This window comes from Schistocerca americana, chromosome 2, assembly GCF_021461395.2.
Source record: "Schistocerca americana isolate TAMUIC-IGC-003095 chromosome 2, iqSchAmer2.1, whole genome shotgun sequence".
NCBI lineage: Eukaryota > Metazoa > Arthropoda > Insecta > Orthoptera > Acrididae > Schistocerca > Schistocerca americana.
Window position 1 is genome coordinate 172254683 of NC_060120.1, and position 12120 is coordinate 172266802.

Genomic DNA, 12120 nt, shown 5'->3' on the forward strand with positions numbered 1-12120 from the left:
ATGTATGTGAAAATCAGGTCGTCAAAGACCTGCTGATAAAGGATTCATTGGAATTCAGGAGGTACAACAACGTGAATAATCTGAGAGGAGGAGGAGGAGGAGGGGGAGGAGGAGGACGAGGAGGGGACAAGAGCGCTAAGCCCTTCGACAAACGCAGAAACTGGGGCAGTGTTCGTCTTTCTTTCTGACAAATCTCTCTTTGTTTCCAGTGACATTTTCGCATTTTCAGTTCTTAGAATTGAACTCGGCTAGTACTTTTTTTTTCATTTTGTTTCTTCAACGCGCCCGGAAAGATGTAGTATTGTGATGGGCTGTTTTACTTTTTTAGTGACACATGTGATGCACTTTAAAATGCTTTGAACATCTATGTGATTATCTTTTGTAGAACTTAAGCGATGAAGTAAGATTAGGGTTTAACGCTCAATCAACTACGATGTTTTTAGAGATGACAAGCCAAACTGTGATAGGACAAACTTGGGAGAGTAACTCCTTTTCAAATGAACGGACACGCCATTCGACGTGGTAGGTTTACTGAAACCACTTGAGAGAATATAGAATTATATGTAACGCAAGTACAGAAATACTCTGACGTCGCATAGTGACTCAGTGTAACCTCAGACATGGGTTTGCGAGCTACTCACGAAAGTTTAGACACATTTTGAAGTTCCTTCCGCGCAATTAACCCCAGCATAAACATTTGCATCCAGCGAGTACGGCGGAGGGCATTTCTGGACCAAATATAGTTACTCCTTACTTGTACCATCCGCAACTGATGCAGCAGAAGAACGCGTGTTACTAAGCCACCGTATGGCATCAAATTTAGCAAGATGTATGTGAAACGGAGTAATATTTCCGTGGCTTCTTGAAACGTGTGCTCTTGGAATTTCAACAGTGTCCTCCACGAGATGAAAAGCGCCCGTCTTGCAGTCTCTGCTTGTAGAGTTTGGTGAGCATCTCCATGGCGCTCCCGCGCTTATGAAACGAACCCTTGACGAAGCGCGCTTACCGCTCTTCTTTGGACCTTCTCTACCTTTTCTGTTAAGCCTACTTGGTAGGAGTCCCAGACTAACAAAAAATACACAGCAATCGAAGCTACCGGTTTCTTGAGCGACATTCGTTAAACGAATCTCACTCACGCATCTGTTTTTCTTATAAATACTTTTGTATGGTTGGACGCATAGTTTTAGGTATTTTACGCTCGTTACCGTTATTAGCGAGTGAAAGTTGCGTAATCGATGGACCCTTTCGGTTATTTATTTGCAGTAGCATTGTATTTGAGTTATGTAAAATGTCAACTGCGACTCTCGGTGAAACGCATTGGCCCTCCGCAGATCATTCTGCGTCTGGCTGCAATTTTTTTGTTGCTGTTACTTCAGTTTGTACATAAACATCCTCATGTAGCCTTATCGAGCTTCCGATGTTCTCCACCAATACATGTATGTACACTGATGAGCCAAAACATTATGACTGCCTGCTTAATACCTTGTTTGTCCATCGTTGGAACGAAATATATCACTGGTTCTGCGCATCAGGGGTCTTCCCGTTTCTTGGTAGGTTGTGGAGGTATGTGGCATTAGATGTCTACGCACAGATCTTGTAATTCGCATAAATAACGGGTCGCTGATTTGCGCATGCGGCGTTAACGCCCGATATCTACCTAGATGGGTTCTATTGGACGTAAATTAGGGGAATTTGGTCGCCGAGACATCAACGTGAGTTGAATATAATGCTTCTCAAACCACTGTAGCACGGTTCTGGCTGCAAGACACGGACAATTATACTGCTGAAAGATGACATCGCCGTTGGGGAATACATCAGTCATGAAAGGATGCAGGTGGTTCGCAGCTGTCAGCGTGCCCTCGATTACTACCCCATGTCCCATGTAAGCGCAGGAGAATGTCTCCCATAACATAACACTGCTCCCGCTAGCCTGAGACCGTGCCGCGCTGCACGTTTCGAGCCGCCGTTCACCTCGATGACGGCGTTTGTGCAGACGACCAACGACCTAGTGCGACAGAAATGTGATTCACCCGAAGAGCCAACACGTTTCCACTGATCGATGGTCGAATCCCGATGGCCCCAGCCGCGCGGGGTAGCCGCGCGGTCTAGGGCGCCTTGCACGGTCTGTGCGGCTCCCCCTGCCAGAGGTTCGAGTCCTCCCTCGGGCATGGGCGTGTAAGTTAGTTTAAGTTAGATTAAGTAGTGTGTAGCCTTAGGGACCGATGACCCCTGATGTTTGGTCTCATAAGACCACAAATTTCCATTTGCGGTGGCCCCGTGTCCACAGCTATCTTAACTACCGATGTCGTTGGGTCAACATGTGAAAACGTAGGGGTGGTCTGCTACGGAGCTCCAGCTTCAACAAAGTAGGATGATCGGTTTGCTACAAAACATCTGTGTGGGCACCAGCATTATGCTCCTTCGGCAGAGATGCCACAGATTACCAGCTATCATACTTAACAGAGCATACAAGCCTCCGGACCCAATGTTCTGTGAAGAGTCGTGGACGTCCAACGGATTAGCACATAGTGGTAGTTTCACTGTTCCTATACCTGTTTCCATAGATGCTCACGGCAGTAACACGTGAACATTCGACCAGCTTCGCCGCTTTCCAGATATTCCCTCACAGGCTCTGCTTAATAATAACCTGCCCTTTGTCAAAGTCGCTTATCTCAATGGATTTCCCTATTTGCAGCCCATATGTTCACTACGGTGATCCTCCGTCCGTGTCTGCTCCTCTTGCATAGATTAATTACCGCTTCACGCGCCCGTAACGCCACCACGACGCATCCAATGTCGCGGTAGGCAGGCACTCTTTGCTTTCGTTCAGTAGGTTTTGCTTTCGTTTACATCTGTAATGAAGCTCCTGTTGCCTTAGTAACAGTTTTATAATGCGGCTATTGAACCACGACCTAACTTTATCCTCCTCACAAACTTGCTCGCCGTCTACCCGCCTAAACAGTACTGTACTGTTGGAACCGTATTTGTTCATTTTGTATACTAAAGATGCGGCTGACCTTACTAGTAGTAACCTCAAACTGTTCTCAGATATGCAATTACCTGTAATGAATTACTAGCTGAAAAATACTGCACAAGTATTCAAACAAAATTTGATAAAATTTCAAAGTGGTACAAAGATTGGTAATTTGCTTTGAATGTTTAAAAATACACCATTGTGAATTTCACAATACGGAAGAAATCGTAGTTATTCAATGACGACAGTGAGTCCCAGTGGAATCAGTGAGTGTTCAGAAATTTGTACGGAATTATTCAAGTGTGTAGGACCCAAACCAATTAGAAATAAAAGGGGTAGCTTTATTTATAGATTTGTTTGACCCCAGGGAGAACATCACCGATATGCAGAAAAACCTAAACTTGCAGACGCTTGAAGATAGATGCAAACTAGGCGACGAATGCCTACTTACTAAGTTTCAAGAAGCAACTATAAGTGAGGAATCCAGGAATATAATACGTATGTGCTCTTCCGTGGGGATCATGAAAACAGGACTAGGATAATTATACGAGGGCTACCCAGAAAGTAACAGACATTTAGAAATAAAAAAAATTAAAAATGTGGAAAAAAACTAAATTTTGCCATATACATTTTAAAGGTACACTCTTAAGCTATTTTTCTACATAATCACGATTCAAACTGAGGCACATATCATATCGTGGCACAAGTTTTTCAATGCCGTCTCTGTAGGAATCTGCCGCCTGCGATGTATCCACTTGTGTATACCGGCATGCAGACGGGCGTCAATACCAAAGCGTTGTGTAGCGAGCCATATCTTCATTACTGGGAAGAGGTGGTGGCTGCGAAAGTTCCATAATCGCTAAACGACGATTTTTAGTAATTTTGTCGATGATTTTCACCACCAATTCGTCAGTCACAAGGCTAGGCCTACCACTGAAGTCCTCATCGTGCACCCTCGTACGACCATTTTTAAAATCATTAAACCATTACCTCAGTCGGCTTTCACTCATTATTCCTTTTCCGTACACACAATAAAGGTCGTGATAAATTTCATTTGGTTTGCAGTTTTTTACCAACAAAAACCTAATAACAGAACGCACCTCACAAGTGGCAGGATTGTCTATTGCAGCGGCCAATTTAACATGTCACAGAAAGCGAGGTAGCAGGACACAGAACACACACTACCGCCGCTGGACACGTACTGAATGTAGGAACGCTATGGCACCAAGATAGCAGCTGTAGCCTCACCCACTGCCGCGATAGAGCTAAAGTCTGTTACTCTTTGGATAACCCTCTTAGCACACATGGAGACACTTAGGCTCCATACGTGAATGTAACAGGGAGAAAGCCGGCCGTGTGGCCGTGCGGTTCTAAGCGCGTCAGTTTGGAACCGCATGACCGCTACGGTCGCAGGTTCGAATCCTGCCTCGGGCATGGATGTGTGTGATGTCCTTAGATTAGTTAGGTTTAAGTAGTTCTAAGTTCTAGGGGACTGATGACCTCAGTAGTTAAGTCCCATAGTGCTCAGAGCCCTTTAACAGGGAGAAAACTTAATAAGCAGTACAGTGGGAAGCACCATCTGCCATGCTCTTCACAGTGGTTCAAATGGCTCTGAGCACTATGGGACTTAACTTCTGAGGTCATCAGTCCCCTAGAACTTATAACTACTTAAACCTAACTAACCTAAGGACATCACACACATCCATGCCCGAGGCAGGATTCGAACCTGCGACCGTAGCACTCGCGCGGTTCCAGATTGTAGCGCCTAGAACCGCTTGGCCACCCCGGCCGGCCTCTTCCCAGTGGTTTTGTAAACGTTGATGTAAATGGGAAACAAAACCTGGAAAAGTCATATGGATTACTGGAGATGTTATTAATTGAAAGCAGGCAGAGGTGAAAAGACGTTGCCATTCATTGAAGGTCATGTCTGAAGAGAACGCAGCTGGAGCAAAACCTGTAGTGGTGTTCTAGAGTCTAGCGTAGTGCGTAGCTGCATCCTGCCTTCAGGGCACACGGCACGGCACGGCGCGGTGCCGTACCCTGGTACACCGGCGGCAGACATGTTTGCTGCTCCGCGCCGCCGCGCGCACACTTTATGCACAGCAAGTCGCACGCGCCAACCCTCCTCCTGTTTGTTTGTCCTGTCCTCCGCGTTTCACCTGAGCCGCTGTTTTAACCTGCGCCTTCAGTGCCTGCGGTAAATTGTTTAGTGCATCTCTGTGTTTGCTGTTTACGTCTCGCCGGAAACGGCTGGTGACCACCTTGACTCAGTCGCCCACTTCCTGTCCAGAAATAGCGACCTTTTGCGGTAACCGTTCTGTAAAGAGAGTTTCGACACAGGTATATGTACTCCTCTCGCTGCCGTTACTATACATTTCAGTCAGCGCCTGCGCTAACGTTACCCAGTAACGTTTTCACCGTGTCTTTCTCGTAACAAGACGCCATGTGTTGATTACTGTTACGAGCTTTATTGTGGTACAAAAATGTAGGGTCAGACTTAATCGAAAGCAGCACCATTTATTTGCTGGGTCAACAAAGGCTCATCAAATGCACGAGTACTCGCGGTAAAAGAAAACTGGCCGGACGCAGATGGCTTACGAACTTTAAGGAATAATGGATCAGTTCTTACTGTGTTGCAGCGCTCGTTTACCCATTTTACCCTGCGGTGACACCGTTTACCGCTGTTTCATTGCTTTGAGAGAAACCTTCTATGCTGTCGAGCCACACTGCGATATATCAAAGCTTTGTACCGTTGGTCGATGTAGGATGTTGTCTGCCACACAACTGCTTTACCATGCTCGATGAATGTAACCGGTAAAATCATATCAAGTGTAACAGATACTGTTATTCAGAACATAAAAGTAAATGTATTATTTCAGTTGAACTAAAGGCGTAGACGTTTTAGTAATTGCTTAGAAACCACCTATAAAACGCCTTGTTTTGATGAAGAATTGATTTCTCAAAAGTCTTGACAAATCTATTTATGCGGTCATTGATCCTTCGATAAAGTCCTTGTAATTTCAAGTGCTTCCTCTACCTATGTGGTCATTGATTCTTCGGTAAAGTCCATGTAATTTCAAGTGCTTAAAAAACCATGCAAGATAATAATATGGCTGGACAATTTCTGTCGGTTTGGCTAGCAGATGTATTTAGATTACTATACAACAGATAACAAACCTGACACTGTTGAGTCCCAGACATTAAAAGTCGGCCCTCTTAATTGTGTCTTTTAATTTCTCACGATGGCGAAGTGTCAGCCTCAGAAGAAATTGATAAATTCACCATAGAAGTTGAATTTCAGGTGAAAAGTAAAACTGAGGGCACCCCTCTCATAATTAATTCCCAGCGATCAGTAGAAGGTAACATTAGCGAATCTCTTCCTCGAGTTCAAGGATTGAACGAATACAACGATACGCACACCGCACAAAAAATTAGTCACCCCCAGAAGACATCACGCTAATACAGTATACTATAACCTGTTCCCTTGTTAATGGCATCAATTCGGCGAGGGAGAGAGTCCACAAGTTTCTTCAGGTATGCGCCAGCCATTAATGACTAGATCCCACAGAGCAACCAATCTACGCAGTTGTCTATTGATGCATGTAATATGGTGTTCCAAATTGTCGGATAATTAGGCGACACCAGTCGAAATATTCTAGAGAGCCTGCGTATAGCTCCGTGAAAACGGGTGCAGTCATCTTGGACGACGGAAGTGACCACAGCATACTCACAATAAAGATGTAGAAGACGGGCAACGCTCGTTAAAATAAACGTCCTGTTTTGTGTTCACGGTATCCTGAACGGTTCTGCCCAAGTCACGATACGAAAACAATCATCAGAACATCACAGAACTACCTTCGGCGTGAACTAAACCCTCCACATAGTTCCCGTTTCTGCATTCTTTGCCGCTTTTAAGAAATGCAGCTGTGAGAAATGGCGTTTTGGGACGAACCCGATTCCAAATGTCCATTCATACAGTTCACATCAAAATGTTCGTTCGGAAACAGGCTGTCATCGATCTGCATTCACTGACAGCAATAACTGCTGTCGGGTTTGAAACACGTTTCATTGAAAAGGGGGTGACAGTCGTCGAGGGTCCGTATCATTTATGACCTTTTTAGGACCATTGTTCTTCGAGCGATACTCCATTCGTTGTAGTCACGTTGAACAGTCGCTTTTAATATACTGACAGGGCGTGGAACTGCTTTTACGGTGTGGTCATGGACACGTTAAAACAATTGTTCCTTTATGCCATTATTCATGCCTCCACGCCGACCCATCTTACCCCACTGATTCCATGCAACCGACTTGTACGTATTCCTCACTCCACCGCAATGACGTCACACTACCGCCTCGTACCAGTTGTACATATCTACAGTGCCCTAAAGCGACCCGTGTGCTCTTTTAAGGTTGTGCCTAGTATTTTGTTCAGTGACCGTCCTCAAGTCCAGCTGTAATTTCTAACCGCCCAAATTCTCCGAGAAGCGCTGAGAGCTATTGAACTCCTGGATTCAACCTAATGATTTTCTATGCAACCAGGGAGATAATTCAATTTATATCCAATACATGACGCAATCGTGTGCCGAAATAAAAGGATAATAATAAAAATAAGAATTTTTATAACTTGCGTCCTTTTACGTAGCCAAAAGTACAAATATCTCATGGAAAATTACGGTAGTTAAAATTTGTGGGTACTGGCAGTATGTTGGTCTCATCCGTGATGTGGAGGAGGCCATGCCGGCGGCTATCGCGCGCACTGGGTGCAACCGGCTGCATGTAGTGGCACATGTCGGCACGAATGACGCCTGTCGCGTGGGTTCTGAGGCCATCCTCGACTCCTCTCGGCGGCTGGCTGATTTGGTGAAGGCAAATAGCAACGCACGTGGGATGCAGGCTAAGCTGTCTTTGTAGCATCGTACCCAGGGTTGATTACAGTCCTCTGTTTTGGAGCAGAGTGGAAGGTCTAAACCAGAGGCTCAAACGAGTCTGCGACGGTATCGGATGCAAATTTCTCGACCTCCGCTATCGCGTGCAGAATTGTAAGTCAGGCTTGCACTACAAGCAGGAAGCGGCTACTAGGGTAGCATGACCGGCCGCGGTGGCTAAGCGGTTCTAGGCGCTTCAATCTGGAACCGCACGAGTGCTACGGTCGCAGGTTCGAATCCTGCCTCGGGCATGGATGTGTGTGATGTCCGTAGGCTAGTTAGGTTTAAGTAGTTCTAAGTTCTAGGGGACTGGTAACCTCAGATGTTAAGTCCCATAGTGCTCAGAAGCATTTGAACCATTTTTACTAGGTTAGCGGAGTACGTGTGGCGAGCACATTGGGCGTTTTTAGGTTAGAGAACCCCTCCATTGAGATCAAAGGTGATTTGCCTGTTAAATCAGCCACAGCGACCTCAGAGAATCTTGGTTCTCGCAGGCCAGAGATAGAAAAGATTAATATGATTTTAGTAAACTGCAGGAGCATCCAAGAAAAGGCCCCAGAATTAGTACCGCTTACTGAAGGTTATAATGCACAAATAGTGTGTGTGTGTGTGTGTGTGTGTGTGTGTGTGTGTGTGTGTGTGTGTTGTTGAAGTTAGACTAAGTAGTGTGGAAGCAGTTTGATCCCTTAGGAACTTAACACAAATTTCAAATTTTCAATTGTGAACGACGGCTCGAAACGTGCAGCGCGCCACGGACGCAGGCTGGTGGGAGCAGTATTATGCGACGGGAGACGTTCTCCTGCGCTTGCATGGGACGTGTATTAGTAGTAATGGAAGACACGCTCACACTTGCGAACCACCTGCTTCGCTCCATGCTTGATGTTTTCCCCGACGGTGATGTATCTTTCAGCAGTGTAATTGTCCGTGTCTCGGAGTTAGAACCATGCTGCAGCCGTTTGAGGAGCATTATAGTGAACTCATGTTGATGTCTTGACGACCAAATACGCATGATGTAAATCTTATGGAAATCATCTGGATAGCTATCGGGCGCCATCATAGTGTATGTAAATCAGCGGTCCGTTATTTACGCGAATTACATGACCGCTGCATAGCCATCTAATGCCACATACCTCTACAAACCCACCAACAAACTGTCGAATTCCTGATATGCAGAATCAGTGATGTATTTTCTCCCAAAGAGGGACAAACAAGCTATTAAGCAGGTGGTCATAATGTTTTGGATTATGAGTGTATTCTGTACCCGTATTGTTGTTCGAATTATTTTTGTGGTAATTGGTTGTATTCCTCATAGACGATTGTGCGAGTTATCGAACAACCACGCCGTCGCCACCATCAACAATTCGTATCTCGAGACTGAAGTTGCTACTTAGAATCGAATAAATAAAAGTCTCTATCAAGAAACCCTGTGAGTGCGAGGTCGGAAGTTCAGTCTTAAGTAAGGCTCATTTAAAAGTGCCGTGTTAACAATTATTACAGGGAAAATATTAGCTGCTGATGACTCGTCATGTGCATCAGTAGAGCGACCGAAATTGAGTGTCCGGTAGGTACAGAGATCAACCTTCTGTGGGATGTAGGTATTACACTTCAAAAAATTGATATCATTCAAGAAACGTTCTAAACAAACCGTTAGCTTGCACTATGAACACAGAATAAGAAATGACGCGCCACAGTGAACACAAAGTTTCGCAGTATCAAGATCGAAGACGAATTCATTGGGAGTTACGAACCGTCCAGGACGTTCAGCTAGGTATCAACTCTTAAGGAATGCGTATAGAATCATATTGGTTTAACGGGTTGATGAACAGATTGAATGTGATGACATGTAACCGAATGCGAAACAATCTGTCGTGGAGCTTATCGTGAAACTGGCTATCCATTAAGGTGTAGCTGCAGATAATGCAATATTATTTTTTATAGACACGGAAAAAGCAAACATCCAGAGGCTGAATTTATCGAGGCGGTATTAACTGCAGTGTCACACGCGTTTCATGAGAGATAGTTTGCTCTTGAGTGTGATTTTTATACCCAGACCAGGAATCAGGAAAAAGCAGGTTACGAGGGTCGTCCACAAAGTTAAGTTCCGTTTTTATTTCTATCCGCTGCAGCGCTGCGATCGCAATTCCGAGCATGGGCGGCTGTTACTCTGACTCAAGGAGAAGACACGTACGCCATTTTCAGATCGCTGCTGCCGACGTGTGCTTTGTAGTGCATCTTTATAATGTCAACCGTATTTGAAAATGCCACTGCGTGTGAAATCAGATCTGTGATTCGTTTTCTAAATGCAAAGAAAGTTAAACCAAAGGAAATCTGCGAGGTTTACCGACAAAATGCTATGAGTGATTCAATGATTAGAAGATGGGTCAGACTGTTCAATGAAGGACGTGATCGAGTGCACGATGAAGAACGAAGTGGACGCCCGTCTGTGGTTACTGATGACCTGGTTCACACAATTGAAGAGAAGACTAAGCAAGTTTACACTCAGTGCCCTCAATCTGTCCTTGGTGGTCAACACTTCAGCGATGATGACGAGCTGAAAGAGCATGTTACCACACGATTGAATACACAGGCAGCAACCTTCTATGAAGACGGGCGTACAAAAACTTGTGCCACCCTATGACAGGTGTTTGCAAAATTTTAGAAGCTATGCAGAAAAGTGGTTTAACAGTTGTAGATTTTTGTACAATAAATATTTTTTCTGTATCTGTACACGTTTGTTTTACATAACCAAACGGAACTTACTTTGTGGACATACCTCGTATTTTGACCAGCTATTGACCAAAAGCAGTGCTCAAGCCATAGTTGTAGCTCTCTTCCTTCCATTTTCCCACTCTTGCTGTGATGTGAATATTCCCTATTGCCCTTTGAAGACCACAGACAGGAAAAATAATCGTATGGGCAGGGCACCACCAATTTCTCGCAGCGCTACTTTCCAGCCAATTTTTCACGCAGATTAACAGTCAGCATAATTGTATAGGAATGCGTTAAGGCATTATGTTAGTTGATCTTGATACAAACTTTCCTGGTACCTCTGATTTCGTCCGCAGCTCGTGGTCATGCGGTAGCGTTCTCGCTTTCCACGCCCGGGTTCCCGGGTTCGATTCCCGGCGGGGTCAGGGATTTTCTCTGCCTCGTGATGACTGGGTGTTGTGTGATGTCCTTAGGTTAGTAAGGTTTAAGTAGTTCTAAGTTCTAGGGGACTGATGACCATAGCCCGCATCTCGTGGTCGTGCGGTAGCGTTCTCGCTTCCCACGCCCGGGTTCCCGGGTTCGATTCCCGGCGGGGTCAGGGATTTTCTCTGCCTCGTGATGGCTGGGTGTTGTGTGCTGTCCTTAGGTTAGTTAGATTTAAGTAGTTCTAAGTTCTAGGGGACTGATGACCATAGATGTTAAGTCCCATAGTGCTCAGAGCCATTTGAGCCATTTTGATGACCATAGATGTTAAGTCCCATAGTGCTCAGAGCCATTTGAACCTCTGATTTCCAGAGCTCCTCTCTTTTAAATCGCGATTGATCGGAGTTGAAAACAGATTCCTTACTGAACGATGCGTTAAGTCGTTGTAACTTATCTGTAGATTTTCGAACCGATTCTGCAGTGTACAGCGCATCGGCAAGTTGACGCTTTTTTGAAATTTCATCATGTTATGTCTTCCAAATCTGTAGCACCGTTTGTAGTAGTGCAACCATTCACTGCTTTCCTTGAAATCATCGTAATCTTTGTTGCGCGCAATTTGATGTACATAAAGTAGTAGCTCACTATCATGCACACCCTGTAAATTGTATCGAGCATTCTTGAAACGCGGAAACACCAGTTTCTGTAACAAGTGCGCGTTGCCCTCCTTTGAATATCCGTAGTTTTTGTTATGCACTACACGATCGTGTTGCTGCAGACTTATTAGATATCTGTTCATAATTCTTTTTTAATATGCTGCGGATGACCTTCCATGTACCTAATTATATGCGGTACCCGCTCCTTGGACGACTATTGTGCTTTACTACAATCCGCTAGGGCCGGAATTGTGGCTCCCTGTCTGACAGGGGTGATGAGCTTCATGGCTCGATACCTGTTTCAGTATCACTTTTGCTGCTGGCTAAGCACGTATTGTCGTAAATGTGCTCCTCGTGTACATTGTCCGCACAGCTGAGCGTATGCGATGCCACACATTCCACTGACTCATCTTGCAGAAACGCTAATATTTCATGT

At 45.0% G+C, this 12120-nt stretch overlaps 1 protein-coding gene across 1 annotated transcript in view; it reads left to right on the plus strand.

The window, feature by feature from the left end:
- Nucleotides 1-12120, plus strand: part of LOC124594901 (spermatogenesis-associated protein 20) — a 295620-nt gene that overhangs the window by 244238 nt on the left and 39262 nt on the right. The window lies entirely within an intron of this gene.